The 21903-nt window shown below is 34.2% G+C and overlaps 1 pseudogene; it reads right to left on the bottom strand.

Annotated features, from left to right (window-relative positions):
- The window catches only part of LOC100616935 (NEDD8-activating enzyme E1 catalytic subunit-like), a 112395-nt pseudogene extending 103131 nt beyond the window's left edge, over positions 1-9264 (bottom strand).
- Between the last annotated feature and the right edge of the window lie 12639 nt (positions 9265-21903).

The following is a 21903-nucleotide window of genomic DNA, read 5'->3' as shown; positions in this document are numbered from 1 at the left end:
ATTCTAGGCCAAAGCATACTTGGGACTTGGAACTGGGATTGTGTTCTATAGGAACTGAGCTAAACTGTTTGTATATTTAATTTATGTCTTTGAAGAAAATATTCTTTGTAAAAGCTAATTCATTAGTGGTTAAATGGGACTACGGTTCAGAGTACCCACCTCAGTACACTTGAAGGAACATCATTAACAAAGAGCCTAGATACTTCTAGATGTAGTTTAAGTTACCAGAGAACCTGGAGGAAGGAGAGAAATATAAATACTTGACCTTAAGGTAGTCCTTAAGGGGATCGAGGTGGCCAATGTTACAAATGGAATAGATGACTTGCAAGATTTCTTCTAGCTCTAAATCTATGATAATAAACTCTGCCTATAAGATACTCCACCTTGCTATAATATCAAGATAAGCATTATACCTTCAATATGTGCTATCACTTCCATAGTTGAAATTTTGAGGTTATCTCTGACTCTTCATTACCTTTTATAAGTCATTAGTTACCAGTCCCTCTGAATTCAGCCTCTCACATCTTGAGTTTGTCTGCCACCACCCAGGAAAAGCTCTCATTATACCTGCCTGGATCATCCCATTAGCCTCCAGATACGTCTTGACTTTATTCCTCTCCCATTCTTCATACTGGTGCTAGAATAATGTATATTATGCATAAATCTGGTCATTTTGTGGCTCAAAAGTCTTTAATATTCTCCTCCTATTTGCCAAGAAAAATTCAAACTTTTGCCAGCATTCAAAGCACTACACTAGTTTGCTTTTCTTATTTTCCAGGATCATGATATAGATTTGGAATTGAAAGGGCCCTTAGGGGTCCTTATTTTATAGCTTACCACTATACTTGCATCATTTGCAAAGGAAGAGAGCATGGGAGGCATTACTGCCAGTTAAATACCAATTGTGATCTCACCAACATGGAGACTCAGGAGAGATTATAGGGAATTCTGGGAAATACCAAGGACTTCTGGGGAATGAAGTCTAGGGTTCAAAATCTACATTTTTACATTCTCCCCTGAGAACAGAAGACTAGTCTCTCCGATGGGTCTTGTAAGCATACCAGCTATGAAATTACAATAATTTGAGGATAAGAGGAAACGAGAACAAAACCAAGCATTGCTAGTCACATTGACAAAAAGCCAGTTAGGGGGCAGTCCCCTTCGGCATAAGAGTATATATACAAGGCAAATGCATTCAAACTCCACACTGTTCAAATCACCACCTCCCAAAGTTCACCTTGGATCTTCTGATGCAACTTGTGGTCTGTGGTAGCATCTTCATGGTCTTCTCCAAAGAGTTCACTTTCTGGATTTGGAGAGGTATCATGTTTCTTAACCTAAAATTACTCTCAAAAGGAATTTAGACTTTGTAATTTAAAATAATAATTATACATACCCTCCTGAAGAGGGTGATTAAAAAACACAGGGATCATATATGGATGCATGGCTGAGTTATGAGGTATATGAATCAATTGGTAAGAGAAATAAAAAACATGGAAAAAAATCTAAATAAAAAAAGATAATTTTTGGATGAAATATAGACTATTAAAGTCTTATGTGTAAAGATTCTAAGTAAAGGAAAAATAAAATTGTAACAGGTCCATGAATCAGGGCCCAATTAAAATGATATAAGCAATTAAGCATTTACCAAATCAGTAGCCAGGACTACAGAAAGGTGCCACATTATGAAAGATAGAATAGGGACTAGATTTTTAGGAGCCAGGTAGAAACCAGATTTGAGATACTTGGTAGAATGTGAGACAAGGAAAACCTGCCTTTAACACATGTTAAGCAACTGCAACCTCAAACCCCAAACATGATCAAGTCTTCTTGTCATGGCTCAAAATTACATCAATCCCACCAGGATTGGTTGATCTCTTTGACCTTATGCTTGATTGGCACTTTGCAGTTTAGCTTTGTGCTTCTTTGGCACTGTGCAATGGCTCTTTTTGTATTCTCTTGTCCTGGAGTCAGACAGAATCATTAAGCAAAGTCCCATAAGTTTTAAAAAATAATTAATGGCATCATTTTTTATAGTCTAAAGCTTTTTGGTGTATGCATTGACATTATAGCAAATGTGTTTTAAATTTATATTGCTGCAAAATCAAAAAAAGTTAAATAAAATTTTGATACTGGTGATGTGCTTCAAATATGAAAAAGAGAGAAAAAATAAAACTGAAATAGTATTTTGCACATGCAAGAAAAATATAATAATAAGAGTTTAAAATATATACATATATATATATATATATATATATATATATATATAGCTTATAATCATTGACACTCTGTGTCAGCTAAGGAAATTTATAATACAAAGGTTTCTCACCAAAAATGAGATCCATTTCCTCTTCATACCTGGCCATGATCCACTGTGAGTACAAGCAAATGATTTTCACAAAGTAACAATTTTTTATAAAGAATACTAGTTCAACAGGTAATGCACATTCAAAAAGTATCAAAATCTCCAAAGTTATAATAGCCCATTTAATGACAATAGCAAACAAATCTACTGTCATATTTCATATAAGTCTGCTGTATGACATATAAAGAAAAAAACTTAGAAGCTAATGGATACTTGTCATAAGTTTTTCAGGTGTAGCAATGTTTTGACCTTGGATGAGATTTTCAAACACAGTAAAACTTATTTGGGTCTAGAACATCCTCAAGAAATCTGATATTATTTTTGGTGAAAGGGTTAAGTGAGCTGAAGAGTCATAAATGAGAGATACTCCTCTTTTGGGAGCCATCCAGGGGTACCATGCCCTGGGATCAACTTCCCAGCTCCTTTGGAATGAAACTGTGATGTCCCATCCATTCACATTCTTATAAAAGTGGGAGGTGGGGATTATAATTATATTTCACTTCAGTTACTAAAATGGACCTTACCTCCTGTTAGAATCAGGCAAAATGATCAGAGTTGTTGAAAAAAAATCTAAAAATCATGTCTAAAGACCCCTTAAAATCAATTTGAGATATTTAGCTCATTAAATTTTCCAAAGATTGCTATACAATTTTAACCAGTTTTGATGAAGTCCGTCCATCCTTTATGTGACAATTTGCAAAGTCAAAATGGAAAAAAAAAGCTGATTTTTATATGGGCTTATTCAATAATATTTCTTCAATATAGTTATAGGGGAAAAGAACAGAATATAATAGTAGTTAAAACCCAGTACATTAAAATGATTCAGTGTAACAGAATAGTATTGAATACATTAAAATATGAACTTAAAACCAACAGAATTAAGATTTAAACAAAACAATCAGCAAAATGCAATAAAATACAGAGTTTTATAAAATATTGGAGTCTGAAATATAACCTCCAGTCTCTTTAAAGTTTTTTTTTTGTTGTTGTTGTTTTTTATCCTTTGAGATTCCTTTTGTCAGTACAATGGAATATTCCACAGCGAGGGAGAACATGGGTTTTAGGAATCCCAAACTGGGCAGGGCCAAATGACAAAGAGTTACAGGGAGATGAATTTCTCCCCTGAATCTCAGGTAAGATAAGTAAAAGGATCAGTGCGCTTAAAAAAAACATCCTTTGAAATAGGCAATGCACTGCTCTCTCATAGAATACATCATACTAGTAATCAACTTCCTGTTTTGAAAAATCTCTTCCTTCTCCTTGCCCCCCATCCCCAAGGTCCCCAGCCATGTGGAGGCTAATTGTAGCCTAAGGAAAAGAACACCCCAGTTTTTACCAGTTGGTTTGTGATTCTGAAGACAAAGTGGCAGCTACCAGGAACCTGGTCCTGGTGCTGGGCTTGGGGTTTGATGAGCTATCTGGATGGGAGGCTGGAGATTAGGAGTAGATTTGCTGGGGGCTGAGGCTGGGACTGGGGCCTCTGGGTGAGCAATCTCGGTCAAAAAGGTCAGGAGTGAATGGCTGGATGCAGGAGCAGGCTGCAGTAGTGAGCTGCATCAAGAGAAGCAGCTTTGCAAGGGTGGGTGGGTGGGTGGATGAGGTGGGCAAAAAACCTTGGCAGGAGAAACATGGCTAAAAAATTTATCCAGGTTATCTTAAAAAAAATATTGAAAAGTTCTCATCCTACTTATGGTTGCCAAAACTCTATGCTTCACTTTTCACCTTCCCTTGTCCTCCCTTTGCACAAAGTCGAAATTGTGTTGAAAACACTATTTTGGCATGTGTGCACTAACTTACTTATGCATTACTTAAACTAAAATATCTACCCAAAATATCAAACAATCTATACTCAATTATCTTAACTTATCTAATATATCCTATTCTAGGGATTTAATCAAGGAAAGGGAAAAGGGAATTAAATAACGAACAATTACAAATTTCAAAATACAAATCAAACACATGTAAAAGCACAACAAGCGAATAATATCAAAATCAAAAGATAAACACAACTTTCATGCAAAAACATTAAACTCATAAATACCACTCTTATCAACTAATACAGAAACATACTACTATTGTAATGCATAAACATCAAACTTAGAGAAATAACTTTTGAAAATTACAATTTTGAAAAACACAACATTGCATAAGTTTTACAAAGAAAATTAAACCAAAACATCAAAGTCACTCATGCATGCAAACTACACTTAACAATAGATAAAATTAAACATGTGATCTATTTACATAAAATTTACATATACATACCTATCATATATACAATACATACATGTATGCTATATATGCATATACACTTCATGTTTATACATGTTACATATATACAATGCACATACACTATAATACAATTAATTTACAATCCTAACTATAATATACACTATTTACATATATTTACATATGCATTTATAATTTTGCATGATATGTGATATTATGTCTTTTGTGCTATGTAATATATATTGTTATGTATGTTGCAATGCATTTTTGTAATGTAATTCAGTATCTTACCTTATATTATCTATCTTAAATTTTAATCTTATCTAACTAAAGTCATATTTGCAAAATTTCCTGTCTACCTATATTCCTATACTAAACTAAGTATCTAACTATTTTTTGTTAATAACTAATTTATAGCTAATTATAACATTGTTAGTATCCTAGTTCTATATTGTTTCACTCATTCAAATAGTGAATCAATGTAACCTAATCATGTTTATGTATTTGCATTTTATGTGTTTGTTATATTGTTATTTTTCTATGTTATGTTGTTCCACTAGTGTTATATCAGTGTTACTGTTATGTTAGTGTAGTGTTACTGTTACATGTAACATACTTACCCTAACTTCAGATTTTCCTTATCTTCTCATATCATCTTGATTGAAGAATTCTTCCTCTCCAACTCCATAGTAGTAAATGTATTTATGAATGCTCGTGTGAATATGTTAGGTTATTTTGTGTTATAATACATTACCCAAATTTTTAGTCCATTAGTCCATTAATTACTTGATCCTCTTCATTGTAAATTTCCTCAAAGTCTTTGTCTAAAATATTTATAAGTCTTTACAGTCTTTTAACAATGTCCATTAATTCCGTGAATTCTCCTCTTCATCTTCACTGTCCTCTTCCATACAAATATTCTCTTCCACCGGAACGGTCCTCTTCTTACTGATCTTTCTGACTACAGACTCAATTTGACTGATGATTCTCAACTTTCTACAATCTCTTCTTCTTCAATAATTTGTACATTTTCATTATCAATTCCATGAGCTAATTTTATATGTGAACAATGATACCATGAATCTCTACCTAACACTTTTACAGAAGATGGTGAAACTAGCACAAGTGTATAAGGTCCTACCCAACTCTCTTGTGTTGCTGATGTTTTAGCAAACTTTTTCACATATACCATGTCACCTGGTTGGAAATTATGGAGAGAATAATCCAATGGACCAGATTGGATCATTACTCCCCTATCATGTAGCTCTTTAAGATGCTGCTTACTTTTTTTTTTAACTCTTACCTTCTGTCTTCGAGTCAATACTGTGTATTGGCTCCAAGGCAGAAGAGTGGTAAGGGCTAGGCAATGGGGGTCAAGTGACTTGCCCAGGGTCACACAGCTTGGATAAGATGTTGTTTTAAAGCACTTAAGTATGAAGCAAGTTAACAATCTCCTTCTAAGAGAGATGTATGCACTGTCTTACAAGTTTTTGCCTGCAGTGGAGCATATCCAAAGAGCATTTCATAAGATGATATATGTAAATCTGCTCTTGATCTTGTATGTAGGTAAAATAAAGCTATGGGAAGAATATCTGGCCATTTTAGATGAGTTTCAGCACAGATATTCTCCATCATAGTCTTGAGTTCCCCACTTACTTGCTCCACTTGAACTGAACTTTGTGGGTGATAAGGAACATGATATTTAGGTGTTATTCCTAGATGCTTATAGACTCTTTTCAGGATATCTTGGGTGAAATGAGATCCTTTGTTGGAGTCTATGGTAAGTGGTACACCAAATCTAGGAATAATTTCCTTAATCTACATGTTCACCACAAAGCTAGCTGTATTTGTATTTTGTGGAAATGCTTCTGGCCATTTTGTTTATCTGCACACAATTAGCAGACAAAACTTGTATCTTTCAGCTTTTGACATGATGATGTAATCAATTTGCATACTCCTAAATGGACAGGATGCTAAAGGTCTACCACCCAAATCTTTCTGTCTGAATGCCCCTTGGTTGAATTTTTGGCAAACAGAACAACTTGTACAGATCTTATTTGCTACAGTACTTATTCCTGATGCTACCCATTACCTCTTTACAGAGTTTACTACAATTTGAGTACCAAAATGACCTTTTATGTGGATGGCTTGACACAAATATGTATATAAATCTTTTGGTAACAGTGATTTTCCAGTGTCTGAAACCCATATTTCATGTTCTTTCCTTTCTCCAAATTTCTCCTTCTGCTTCTGAATTTCTGAGTGTACATAAGCTTTTTCTAGATCATCAGATTCAATAGTTGACAAATTCATTACATACATTGGAGCATTCCTGGCAACAAATTTTGCAGTTATATCATCTCTATGATTTCCTTTAGAGACTGAATCTCTGCCACTAGTATGACTCTACAATGGCTCACCTCTAGCTATTTAGGCTTTTGGATAGCATCCAACAACTCAGTTATTATTTATGCATTAGCAATTGGTTTTCTGGATGTAGTAATAAAACCTCATTGTTTCCAAATCTTTCCTGTAGTATTACATACAGAAAATGCATAACGAGAGTTTGTATAAATATTTGTACTTTTGCCCTCAGCTAGAAAACATCCTTGCTTCAAAGTGACCAACTCTGCCCCTTGAGCACTAAGGTTACTAGGTAATGAGTCATACCACAGTGTCTCAAATTCTATGACCACTGTAGCACCTGTACATCCAATTCCATTACACAAAGATCCATTGGTGAATAACACTAAGTCTGGATTTTCAATTGGAGTGTCTTTCAAATCCACCCTAGGCATATCCACTAGATCTACTACTTCTACACACTCATGTAATGGTTCACCATTCTTTGGCAAATCAGGAAGAAGTGTAGCTGAATTTAATACACTATACCTCCTCAACTGGATGTTCTCACTACCTAAGAGAATAATTTTATACTTAGATATTTGTTGATCTGAATATGCTTGAGTATGAAATTTCCTCATTAGTGCTTCTATTTGATGTAAACAATATACAGTCAATTTAGTCAAACTAAATCTGCCAACTTCTGGACTATCACAGCTGCAGCTGCTATACCCCTTAGACAAGGAACTGTAACAGCAGCTATTGGATCAAGATGACAACTATAATATCCAATTGGACAATAACTTTGCCCTAAAGTCTGTGTCAGTACACCAGAAGGAATACCTTTAGTTTCATTTTCAAATAGTTGAAATGGTTTTGTATAGTCTGGGATACCCAAAGCTGAAGCAGATAAAATGGCTTCTTTAAGCTTACTAAAGGCTTGAAGATGTTCAGGCTTTAATTTCTGAGGTTCTGGTTCTGTATTCCTGGTTAAGTCTGTTAAACACTTTGTTAATTCAACTATACCCAGGTATCCATTGCCTACAGAAACCAGTTGTTCCAAGAATAGCTCCAAGTTGCTTTTTGGTCTTAGGAGCACTCAGTTTCTGGATATCTACTATTCTTTTCTGTGTGATACTTCTGGAAATCTCTGATAACACAAAATAAAGATATTGCACTTGAGGTAAAACCCACTATAATTTTGCCTTGGAGATTTTATGGCCATGATTATATAATTCTAACAAAAGAATCTTACTATCTCTGAGACACACTTTAGTATTTGGGGATGCAAGGAGAATATAATCCACAAAATGTACTAATTTACTCTCTTTGAATGTTATGGTTTTTCATCTCTATTGAAAATTTGTGAAAATTGGCTTTACTGCTCTTAAATCCTATATGAATCTATATACTCCTTTGCCATTTTGATCTAACTTTGGCTTTTTGATTGGAAGAATAGGTGTATTATATCCTGAGAGAAAATGTATAATGCTCCCTTGTTGGATTAGGGATTCAGTGATTGGTCTGATAGTCTCTATTGCTTCTTTACTTAAGGGATATTGAGGTACACAAGGAACTAGTCCTTCCTTAGTTCTTACCCTTACAGGAGTAGTTGATTTCAATAGACCTACACCTGTGGAAAACTTTGACTATAAACCTTCAGGGATATCCTCAGGTATAGGATATATTGAATCCAAGTCATCCTCGGTACTGACTGAATCTAAGAACAGCAATGGAAAAGCTTTCAGAGATTCTTCTGGTAGATGTAATGATATATCACCAGTATCAGTACATTGGATTGTTGCCTGTAATTTACATAATAAATCCCTACCTAAAAGATTCATGGGACAGTCTGGCATACAAAGAAATGCATGCTCCACAGATAAAAGACCTAAAGTAATCATGTTAGGTTGTAATTTAGCTACTCTCTCTGGTTTTCTAGTAACTCCAAAAACTTCCATTGTACCGACTGCTCTACAATTCTTAGGAAGACTTTGCAAAACTGATTTATTGGCTCCAGTATCAATCAAAAGATCATAAATCTGATCATCTATAGTGACAGATACATATGGTTCTGTACTGTTTGGAGGTTGAAATGTTTCCAATACTGGTGCAAGCACAGCAACATCAGTACAAAACTCATTCATTTCCTGTCCATCCAAGTTTACATGTGCTTGAAATGCATGATATTCCCAGGATTTTACATCTTCAACACCAGCATCAGCTTTTACACTATTCTTTGTCTTTATACTCTCCACCTTGGTAACATTGTTCTCATTTATAGTCACATTATCATTATCCGGTTTACATTCTTCACTATTTTCCATTGTTTTACAATCATTAGAATTTTCTACTAATTTTACATTACAATATTCTTTTTCCTTACAATTATTAACACTAATTGCATTATCCTTTGATTCAATCCACATCACTTATAACTTCATTAACCCTATTACCATTACAATCACTTTCATTTAATCTCAATCCATTTTCCCTTGATTCAAATACAGAAGAACACTGGGTAAACCTTCATAAGGAACAAGCCCCTTTGTTCTGATCACCCTGTATTTAGGCCTTGCTCCACACTTAACCCAGTCTTGCATAGTGCTCAAATCTGGTGCTTTATCCCCTTGACAACAAGCATTCTGGCATGTGTTACCATTATTCCTCTTTTGGTAGTTATTCCAGTTATTATTATTATTGTTCTAGTTGTTGTTATTATGATTCCAGTTAAGATTATAGTTATTCTGTCTATTGAACCCTCCATCTCTATTTAATTGCCTTAAAATTTGACCTCTATATCTGCGTTCCCTTACAAAATGCCCACTACTACTGCACAAGAAAGTCCTTTGGGGACCAGATCTTTCCCTAGGCTTAGAGTTGTTATTAAGTTGCATGGATCTTAGTGCTGCCACTGCCTTAAAGTTCTTTAATTTCACTGTCCTTAGCTTTGTTTTCTGCTTCCCTTAGTTTTCTTTTTAGATCTTTTATGACAGTATCCCTTTTCTCATACTTGTCCTCATTATCAATACATAGATATCTTGCCTTCCTTCTTAGATCCTCTAATTCCATTTCCTCCCAATCTGGATAATTATTCTTAAAAAAATAATTTGATTTTAGGGATAGCATTCTTTATAAAAATTCTTTTTATATGTGCAATTGTTCCCTCTTCTAGAACATCCATGTTTAAATATGTTTTAGCAGCTTTAGTAATGCAATCAATGAATGTAGTAGGTATTTCATTTGCCTTTTGTTTAATTCCCTCAAACTTAGACCATGCATTTAGCCTTTTTGTGTATTTTTCATAACATCTATTATTTATTGTCTAGTTTCTTCCATTAATTCATATTGTGCTTTGTTGCTCATATCTGTGTCTTGGTAATCTTCTGGTCATGGTGTTAATAAGGGGTCACTCCTTGTCTCCTCTATAAACTTATTCCTTTCCCTATTAGTTAAAAGTTCTTTTATTAATAAAGAGAAATCAGAAGGATGGGGGTAGGAGAAGGAGGGAAAAAATATGATTCTTGTAACCAAGAAATATTATTATAAATTAACTAAATAAATTAATTTAAATTAAAAATATAAATAAATAAATTTTACTTATCCTAAGATAAGTAAACACACATCCCAAAAAATAAAATAAATAAAATAAAGAGAAATAATTACAGTCTGGATCAAAAATATCAATGGCTTTCTGTATTTCCCTGATCACCTTGTTTGGTTTTTCCACAAAGGAAGGAGTTCTTTTTATTGATTCTAAGTTCTCTGGGGTAAATCTCTTTATGAGTTTTCACTTGAAGAATCTAATCCTGGGAAGCCACAGGGAGTTTTCTTAGAGGGAATAAGGTAACCTTGCCTTCAGCCTCTTCTTTTTGCAGCCTATTTAAATTCTTAGGTGTACCATCTTTCTCCTTTAAATCAAAATCATAATCATTACTAATAAACCTTTTTTCCTTCATGCATGTTTCCATCTTATCTAGTTGTTTTTTCATTATCACTATCACCTGTTTCAGTTCAGAGTCTTTGGTTATCCATACTATTACAGCCTTCAACCCATGTCCAATATTAAACACCACAATTCTACACTTATATACAATAAACATGCAGATACATAATAAAGGGACATGAGATAAAACTTTTTGTACAGATAGGGACATAGAGGGCTTTATCCATTGATAATCTAACAATATATAACAACCCTTAGGAAACAAAGTGAAAATAATGTAAAGAATGTGTACAACATAATTCCAAAATACATATAATAAATTACTTAACATGTCCCCAGACATATTTACATTTAACATTAGAATGGTATATACAACAGAATTAGTACTATTATACTTCACTGTGATCACTATTTATCCATGCACAATTAAAGAACAAACAAAAAAATAAAAAATATTTTCAACAAAAATAATCCAAGATGGCTGCCTGGTCCATGTGCCAGGGGGTTTAAAGTTTAAATGTCTCTCCCAGTTCAGTCAGAGTCTCAGAGTTCCATTGTCCCCACCTTTGGAATGTACCACCTGCTAAGAATGGAAATGGAACCTTCCCAGCCTCTGTTTTTCCTATACTAACTGCTTTTCCTATATAAAAACCAAATTTACTAAGTTTTACCTAACTGACTCTGCCAAAACTATTATAGTTTTATACATATATATGTATATATGTATATGTATATTTGCACCTTCCCTTGCTATAAGTGGGTCTTAAGAGAGACAAAGACACTAGACAAAAACCTGATTGGAGTCATCTTCTCATAACTATACTCTTTGTCTGCAGTGCTGCAGAGTTCAACAATCCCTAATCTTCTGTCCATTTTATTTCTATCCATGCTTTGATTTAGACACTCAAAATCAACTTCAAAATGAAGAACTTTATGAAAATTTCTCATTTAACACCTGTATTTAAGAAGGATAAATACATACAAAAGAAAGTCACTGTAACTTCAGCCTTCATACTTAATGAGAATTTTAAAAGTACCACCTGGGTGCACATTACCTCATAGTGCTTTTTCCTTGAGTTCCAGCCAATCACATAATGCTGGCATGGGACACCACAGGCCAAACAGCCAGGCAGGACAGAGGCTCGGGTACTGCTAAGGCTGTTTTGGTAGTTGGGTTCAGGTCCCAGTTCTCAAACCCGCTTTCTGGAAGAATTGGTCACATCCAAGAAAGTCATTCCCTGTTAATTTAAGAATCTAAGATTTAACAATAAGACAGTATATATTCTAAAAATTGCTGCATATGCATTATGATTGTGTGATTTAGAGGAATGCACAGGTGGAAAGGAGCAGAAAAGTGGAGCAAAGGGTTCCCTTTCATTAGATTTTTCTTAGGTAGTAATTTCACTATTGAACCAGAGAAAAACAGTGGGAACCATTTCCTCTCAATTATTAAAAGAGTGAAGCTGAGAATTTTAAATCAAAAGCAAAGCATCATACAGTTATATAATTATTGTCCAGCAGGAGCTCATTTTGTAACCCCTTTGCTTTCAACAGTGCTGCTTTTAAGCCATCCTCAGTTGATAGAGAATATATATATATATATATATATTTTTTTTTTTTAAAAGATCCTCAAAAATGGGCATTCTGGTTCTCAGTTAAGCAACCTTCACCCTGGGGAAAATGTAACTTCATTGTTAACCATCATATGAGTTTAAGTTTTATTAACCTCAAATAGAGATGGTGTGTATAGATTAGTAGAGTATATCCTCCACTCTACTGCACAGCTCAGATTATGGTGCTCTTCTGAATGCCTTCATGTAGCTCCCTATTATATATAATGGTGGTCTCCAAGTTTTTTAATATGTACATCTCTATCATCAAAAAGTTGTTGAACATAGAACCTAATATATGTATATTTGCTTATTTGTATATATGATATATACTATTAATAACAATGTGCATTAAAAATTTTGTACAGAAAATAAAAGAATAAGGATAAAGTGATATTTAATACTAAAGACAATAAGGTTTATTGAATGTGTGTGTGTGAGAGACATTTTCAGAACTGTATTTTAGGGAAATACTTTTGATAGTTATGTTGAAGATAGACTAGAATGGGGAGAGAATAGAATCAGGGGGACCTAATGAGAAGACAATCTAGTCAAAAGGTAATGAGGACCTGACTTAGGGTGGCACCTTTGTGAACAGATTGGAAACAAAAGCAAGAGATGCGAGAGTAGGCATAAAAAGATTTGGTAACAGATATGGGATATGGATGTAAAGTGAATGAATGTGAGAAGTTGATTGTGTAAATCTCCATGACTGATTACTATGATTTAAAAAGAGAAGAAAGCCAAATCACTAGTATAAAAAATGAAAGGAGTGAATATAGCACTGAAAAAATGAAATTAAGGCAATTGTTAGGAGTTTTTTTGGCCAATTATATGCCAATAAATTTAACAAGTTAAATGAAATGAAAAAATATTTACAAAAACATAAAATGCCTGAATTAGCAGAAGAAATAGAATATCTAAGCAAGCCTAATGTGAAGATAGGATTAACTCTTCCCTTGTCTATTTTTAGCTAATCAAATAAAGAACTCAAAGTACCCCTACTTTACCATTAAGTATGAGAGTTCACAAGTCACTTACTAGAGTAAGCTCATACCTCCAAAGGCCACTCCCCTACCCAATCCCCAGCAGTGTTAGGCAAATTGAAAAACTGCAATTGGTTTCTATGAAGAAGGGGGAGTGACAGGAAGTGACCCAGATAAAGGAGCATAAGAGAGTAGCATGGTCATGATCATTCCTTTCCTGGAATTTGGAGGAGACACTTTCCCCGAGGGATCCTGCATCAGCTTGCTAGGTGAGTGGCTGAGATTCCTGCCTTGGCTTTGGAGGAGGCTACATTGGCGGAACCCTGGCTGAAGAAATCATGGGGACTTCTAGTTGAGGATTACTGGGAAATCCATGTGGAGATAAAGACTTAGGGGAAATTCTTGCCAGGGGCTGAGCCTGACCTCACTACAGAAGGGCTGGTAGGCTTATTAGGAATCTATATCTTTATCTACATTTTCTACCTCTTTGTAAATAAAAGCTGCTAAAAGTCATTTTGACTTAAGCTATAATATTTTAAAATTGGTGACCACAATATTACTTTATAACTCATATTTAGTATAAAACCTAAATATAAACCTTACACTAATTTAGGAAAATTTAGGAATTAGGAAAATTTAGGGCCAGTGGATTGAAAGCCAAGTCTGGAGACAGGAGGTCCTAGGCTCAAAATATGGCCTCAGACACTGTCTAGCTGTGTGACCCTGAGTAAGTCACTTAACCTCTGTTACCTAGCCCTTACCACTCTGCCTTGGGACCAATACACAGTATTGATTCTAAAATGTTAATAAAGATTTTAGAAAAAAAGAAAAAGACATTACATAGGCCATAAATGAGCTTCCTAAGGAAAAAGAAAAAGCATCAGGACCAGATGGATTTACAAATGAATTTTACCAAATATTTTTTAAAATTAACTAATTTCAATATTAAATAAATTATTTATAGTAATAGGCAAAGGAGTCCTACCAAATACCTTTTATGAAACAAATATGGTATCGATGCCTAAACCAGGAAGAGCCAAAACAAAAGAAAATTTCAGACCAATTCCACTAGTGAATATTTATGCAGAAATCCTAAATAAAATAATAATAAAAATAATCCTAAATGAACCTTCAACTAACTGGCTTTGTGAGCAGCTGACTGAGATAAGCCTTGAAGACCTATGTATACATACTAGATACTGTATTCAGCTGTGGCTACAGAAGAGGAGGAGCAAATACACACAAATAAGTGAATCCTGGGAGAATGGAGTTCCTAATTGCTTGCTCCAGAACAGAGGGTAAGGAGATGCTTAAAGCCTCAGGACAAACCTCAGGAATAAGAGTATAGAAAGGGATAGCATGATTGGGGCATTGCTTTATATAAATAAAAAGAACCAAGAGATTAAAGACTCCCAGGAAATAACAACAATAACAAAAACCCTAAACTCTGAGACATTATACCCCCAAACACAGGGAGAAGAACCAGACACTTGCATAAAACTGACAAAAATAGATCACTAAAAATAAAAAGTAAAAAAAATGGGTAAGAAAAAGATAAAGGACACATCCACTGATAACTTCTTTGGAAATAAAAAAGATCACAGTTCAAATTCAGAAGTCAATGAAATTAAAGCATGTACTTCTAAAACTTTAAAGGAAAACATAAAATGGACACAAGCCTGCCAAAAGTGCTTAATAGAGCTTTAAAAAGACTTTAAAAAAAACAAATGAGAGAGGTTGAGGGGAAAAAATACAAGTAAATATAGAACATTATGAAAGATCAACCAAATGAAAAAGGAAATCCAAAAGCTCACCAAAGAAAATAATTAACGAAAAATTAGAATTGAACAAGAATAAGTTGATAAATTCTTAAGACAACAAGAAATAATAAAACTAAATGAAAAATAGAAGATAGGAAATATATAATTACAAAAGCAGCTGACCTAAAAAAACAAATTGAGAAGACACAATAAAAGAATTCTAAGACTACCATGAAAGTCGTGATAAAAAAAAACTTTTAAAATTTTCAAAGTTTAAACACTATCCTTCAAATAATTATCAAAGAAATTTTCCCTGAAGTTTTGATGCTAGAAGATAAAGTAAAACTTGAAAGAATTAATGAGTTACCACCCGTAAGAGATCCCAACAAGAAAACTCACAAGAACATTAGAGCTGTTTTGTAACTCCCAGGTTAAGTAGGAAATACCACACACAAATAAATAATAAAAGTTTAAATACTGTGAGGATACAATAAAAATAGCATAATATATAGCAGCTTCTTTATTAAAATAATAAAGGGCATGGAATACAGCATTCTGAAGAGTGAAGGAGCTGAGTTTACAACCAAGAATAACCTATCAGCAAAATTGAGCATTATAAAAGAAAAGAAATAGTCATTTAAGTAAATCAGGAACTTTAAAATATTCCTGAAGAAAATATCAGAACTGAATGGAAAATTTGATACCCAAGAATGAGAAGAAATGAAAGATAACATGAAAGATAAAGGAGAAAATAAGGTGAAAATATTTACTCATGTGGGAAAATAGTATGTTTAAACATTAAGAATGATATAAAAAAAAAGAATGATTTAAAGGTGTAAAAATTAAATTATATTTCTAATAATATAAATAGTATATTTTAGGAGATTTATTAAGGATCATTAGAAATCAAGGAATAAAGAAGATACAAAATAAAAACCACGTGCCCATGGCTGATTAGCCTATTTAAAATCCCCACACTTAGATTACCACTATACTTGCTACATCATTGCAAAGGAAGAGAGCGTGGGAGGCATTACTGCCAGTTAAATACCAATTGTGATCTCACCAACATGGAGACTCAGGAAAGATTATAGGGAATTCTGGGAAATACCAAGGACTTCTGGGGAATGAAGTCTAGGGTTCAAAATCTCCATTTTTACATTCTCCCCTGAGAACAGAAGAAGACTAGTCTCTCCGATGGGTCTTGTAATCATACCAGCTATGAAATTACAATAATTTGGGGATAAGAGGAAAAGAGAGCAAAACCAATTGCTAGGTGCATTGACAAAAAAGTCAGCTAGGGGGCAATCCCCTTCAGCATAAGAGTATACATATAAAACAAATGCATTCAAACCCCACACTGTTCAAATCACATCCCAAAGTTCACTGTGGATCTTCAGGTGCAGCTTGTGGTCTGTGGTGGCATCTTCATGATGTCTTCTCCAAAGAGTTCATTTTCTGGATTTGGAGAGGTATCATGTTTCTTAACCTAAAATTACTCTCAAAAGGAATTTAGACTTTGCAATTTAAAATAATAATAATTATACATTCACCTGCTGAAGAGGGTGATTGAAAAACACAGGGAACACATAGGGATGCATGGCTCAGTTATGAAGTATATGAATCAATTGGCAAGAGAAATTAAAAAAAAACATCAAAAAAATCCAAATAAAAAAGATAATTTCTCGATGAAATATAGACTATCAAAGTCTTATGTGTAAAAATTCTAAGTAAAGGAAAAATAAAATTGTAACAGGTCCTTGAATCAGGGCCCAATTAAAATGATATAAGCAATTAAGTATTTACCAAATCAGTAGCCAGGACTACAGAAAGGTGCCACATTATGAAAGACAGAATAGGGACTAGATTTTTAGGAGCCAGGTAGAAACCAGATTTGAGATACTTGGTAGAATGTGGAGCAAGGAAAAGTTAAGCAACTGCATCCTTGGACCCCAAACATGATCAAGTCTTCTTGTCTTGGCTCAAAATTACATCAATCCCACCAGGATTGGTTGCTCTCTTTGACCTTATTCTCGATTGGCACTATGCAGTTTAGCTTTGTGCTTCTTTGGCACTGTGCAATTGCTCTTTTTGTATTCTCATCCTGGAATCAGACAAAATCGTTAAGCAAAGTTCCATAAAATTTTTTAAACAATTAATGGCATCATTTTTTATAGTCTAAAGCTTTTTGGGGTATGCATTGACATTATAGCAAATTTATTTTAAACTTATATTACTGCAAATTCAAAAAAAGGTTAAATAAAATCTTAATATGGTGACATGTGCTTCAAATAGAAAAAGGAGAGAAAAAAATGAAATTGTATATTGCATATGTGAGGAAAATATAATTATTAAAGTTTTTAAAAAAATATAGCTTATAATCATTGACACACTGTGTCAACTAAGGAAATGTAGAATACAAAAGTTTCTCACCAAAAATGAGATTCATTTCTTCTTCATACCTGGTCATGATCCACTGTGAGTACAAGCTAAATGATTTTTACAAAGTAAGTTTCTTTTTAATAAAGAATAGCAGTATACCAGGAAATGCACATTCAAAAGTTATCAATATCCCCAAAATTCATAATAGCCCAGTTAATTACAATAGCAAACCAACCCACTATCATATTTCATATAAGTTGCTATATGACAAAAAATAATCTATGAACTGATCGATATTTGTCACAATTTTTACAGACATAGCAAATCTTTCAATCTTGGCAAATACATTTTTAAACAAAGTAAAACTTATTTGGATCTAGAACATCACCAAGAAATCTAGATTATTCTGGTGTAAGTAAAGTGAGCTGAAGAGTTATAAATGAGAGATGCTCCCTTTTGGGGAGCCATCCAGGGGTACCATGCCCTGGGATCAACTTCCCAGCTCCTTTGGAATGAGACTGTGATGTCCCATCCATTCACATTTTTATAAATGTGGGAGGTGGGAATTATAATTATATTTCACTTCAACTGGTAAAATGAACCTTACCTCCCATTAGAGGCAGGCAAAATGATCAGAGTTGTTGGGGAAAAAAATCTAAAAATCATGTCTAAAGACCCCTTAAAATCAATTTGAGATATTTAGCTCATTAAATTTTCCAAAGGTTGTTATTCAATTATAACCAGTTTTTGATGAAGTCCATCCATGGACTTTGACAGGTTACAAAGTCAAAATGGAAAAAAGGCTGCTTTTTTATATTGTCTCATTCAATAATATTTGTTCAGTATAGTTATAGGGGAAAAGCAACAGAATATAGTAGCAGATAAAACCCAGTACATTAAAATGATTCAGTGTAACAGAATATTATTGAATATATTAATATATGAACTTAAAACCAACAAAATTAAATCTTAAACCAAACAATCAGCAAAATGCAATAAAATACAGAGATTTTTTTTATAAAACATTGGAGTCTGAAAAGCCTTAAGAGCCTCCAGTCTATTTAAAGTTCATTTTTTTTTAATCCATTAAGGTTCCTTTTGTCAGTACTGTGGAATATCCAAAAACAAGGGAGAACATGGGTTTTAGGAATCCCAAACTGGGCATGGCCAAAAGACAAAGAGTTGCAGGGAGATGAATTTATCCCCTGAATCCCACGTAAGATAAGTAAAAGGATCAGTGCACTCAAAAAACATCCTTTGAAATAGGCAATGCACTTCTCTCTCACAGAATATGCCATGCTAATAATCAACTTCCTGTTTGGAAAAGTCTCTTCCTTCTCCTTGTTCCTCCTACCCCCCAGTGGTCCCAAGCTATGTGGAGGCTAATTATAGCCTAAAGAAAGAACACCCCAGTTTTTACCAGTTTGTGATTCTGAAGACACAGGGGCAGCTACCAGCAGCCTGGGTCCTGAGGCTGGGGCTGGGGTTGGATGAGTGATCTGGGTCGGGAAGCTGGAGATCAGGAGTTGCTGGGGCCTGGGGCTGAGCCTGGGCCTGCGGCCAAGTGAGCGATCTGGGTCAAGAAGGTCAGGAGTAGATGGCTGGAGGCAGGAGCAGGCAGCAGGAGCAAGCTGAATCAGGAGAAGCAGCTTTGTGAGGGTGGGCAAAAAGCCTTGGAAGTGTGACAAGGAAATCACTTTAAAAGACTGACATATATTAATTTAAGGTCGCCAAGGAATTCAGCTATGTAATTCCTAAATGAAAACTCAAGTCAGTAGTCAACCTTTTATGGAGTTTAATTACAAACAGGAGGAAGAAAGGTATTAGAGATAGAGACAGAGAGGGAGAGAGAAAGGGGAGAGAAGGGAATAGGGCTTAAATACCCCTTCTGTTTAGGCTGGGCCAAAAGGCCCAAGCCCTTAGATAGCTGAGGCAAAGAAAAGAGATCAGTTCCTATCACTCACATGACCAAAATGGAGAAAAAATCTTAGGGGCCTCCACCCCCAGCTTCCTTCAGAGCAAGCTTCTCAGAGCACCACCTCTCAGAGCAAAAACCTCTCCAACCAACCACCTCTAGTCCTCAGACCCCGCTATCTTTAAGGAAACCATCCAAGTTCCCTCCCCTCAGTTCTCACATCTACCAATCACTGTCCATGTCTTCCCTGTGCCAATGGTGGCTCTAGCTTAACCCAGGACCACCCAGAGGTCTGTGGCTTTGCACATGTCTGTTGAAGGTCATATTCTCAAATAATTAAATCTTGATCCTTTGCTACAGCCCTTCCTAAATCCTGTTACCCTGAGTAGGGTGGAGATTGTAATAATTAAATTTTGATCTATGCTGCAGCCCTTTCCATTGTTCAGCAAAAGGTTTCTGTCCTAAAGTAATCTTAAGAAGGGAGGAGGAAGAACCTCCCTTGCCAATGGGGTTCACATTCCAATGGTGAAATTTCCAACATTCACAAGTCTAAGAAATTTTAAGGTTTACAGAAGGAGAAGCATGGCTTAAAAAAAAATTATCTAGGCTATCTTTAAAAAAAGCAAGAAGCTCTTGTCTGACTTGTGATTGTCATAACTGTAAAAATTAAATTATATTTCTAATCATAAAATATTATATTTTATGAAGTTTATTAAGGATCATTGGAAAATCAAGGAATAAAGAAGATACAAAATAAAAACCACGTGCCCATGACTGATTAGCCCATTTAAAATCCCCTGCACTTAGATTACCACTATTCTTGCTACATCATTGCAAAGGAAGAGAGCGTGGGAAGCGATACTGCCAGTTAAATACCAATTGTGATCTCACCAACATGGAGACTCAGGAGAGATTATAGGGAATTCTGGGAAATACCAAGGACTTCTGGGGAAATAAAGTCTAGGGTTCAAAATCTCCATTTATGCAAAGGGGCATTTAGAGATAGCTTCAAGGTTGAATTGAATATTATAGAATAAGTTAAAAAATAAAATAAAATTGGACAAGGAGGGATAAGTTAGAATAATCATTTCATATAAAAGAAGCATGAATGAAAGAAATGTTACAATGAAAAGGAGGGGATGGAAACATGGTACTGTTAGTACCTTATTCTCATTAGGTCTGAGTAAAAGAGAGAAGAATACATATAGACAGAAAAACAAATAGATAGATAGACAGACAGATAGATAAGTTTTTCCTTAACTTATAAGGAGATGAGAGAGAGGGATAAAGATTAAATGAGGGAATCTTAAAAGGGCAAATAGGTTAAGAAAAAAGAGGGCAAGGGGATGATATAAGGGAGGGAATTGTAGAGGTCATTTATATGAATAAATAAGAAGGTAAGAAGGATAAAGAAGGAAAACATAGAAGGGTAAAAAGATGAACAAATAGGATGATAAGGAAAGGAGTAAAGAGAAGGAACCTAGAAAGATGGGGGAGGAAAATAAAGGTGGGACTGAAGAACGGGTAAGGACTAGAGAGGTGATAAAAGAAAACTAAATTTCCGAGGAAGTATAAGATAAAAAGAGATACAAATAAGGAAAAATGAAGAAAAATAGAATGGAGGGAAATACACAACTACTTGGAATGTGAATGGGATGAATTCATCCATAAAATGGAAATGGATAGCAAAATATATTAAAAACTCAAAAATATGTTGTTTACAAGAAACACATTTTAAAATGAGAGACCTACATAAAGTAAAAATAGAGGGATGGAGTAGAATATATTATGCTTCAGCTGGCAAAAAAAAAAGTAGGGATAGCAATAATGATCTCAGACGAGGTTAAAACTGAAATAGATATAATTAAAAGATATAAACAATGTCACTATATTATATTAAAAGGTACCATAGATAATGAATCATTATCTAATATCTAATCTAATATCTAATACTAAACATATATGCACCAAATGTTATAGTATTTAAAGTTCTTACAGAAAAAGATTTTAAAAGTTACAGGTGGAAAAAGATTAAAAAAAAAACTATAATAGTGAGAGGATGTAAACCTTTCCCTCTCAGAAATGGATAGATTTAAACAAAAATAAAATGAGAAGTCAAAGAGATAAATGAAATATTAGACAAGATAAATATCTGGAGAGAATTGTACAGGAATAGAAAAGAATATCTTTTTCTCAGTAGTACATGATAATTTTGAAAAAATTGACCATATATAAAAACACAAAATATTATAATTAAATGCAGAAAAGCATAAACATTAAATGCATTCTATTCAGATCATAATGTAATAAAAATATATTTAATAAGGGACCACAGAATCACAGAAAAAATTAATAGGAGTCATATAT

Source organism: Monodelphis domestica, chromosome 5 (genome assembly GCF_027887165.1).
Source record: "Monodelphis domestica isolate mMonDom1 chromosome 5, mMonDom1.pri, whole genome shotgun sequence".
Classification (NCBI taxonomy): domain Eukaryota; kingdom Metazoa; phylum Chordata; class Mammalia; order Didelphimorphia; family Didelphidae; genus Monodelphis; species Monodelphis domestica.
The sequence above is the reverse complement of the archived record's forward strand: the minus strand, read 5'-3'. Positions and strand labels throughout refer to the sequence as shown.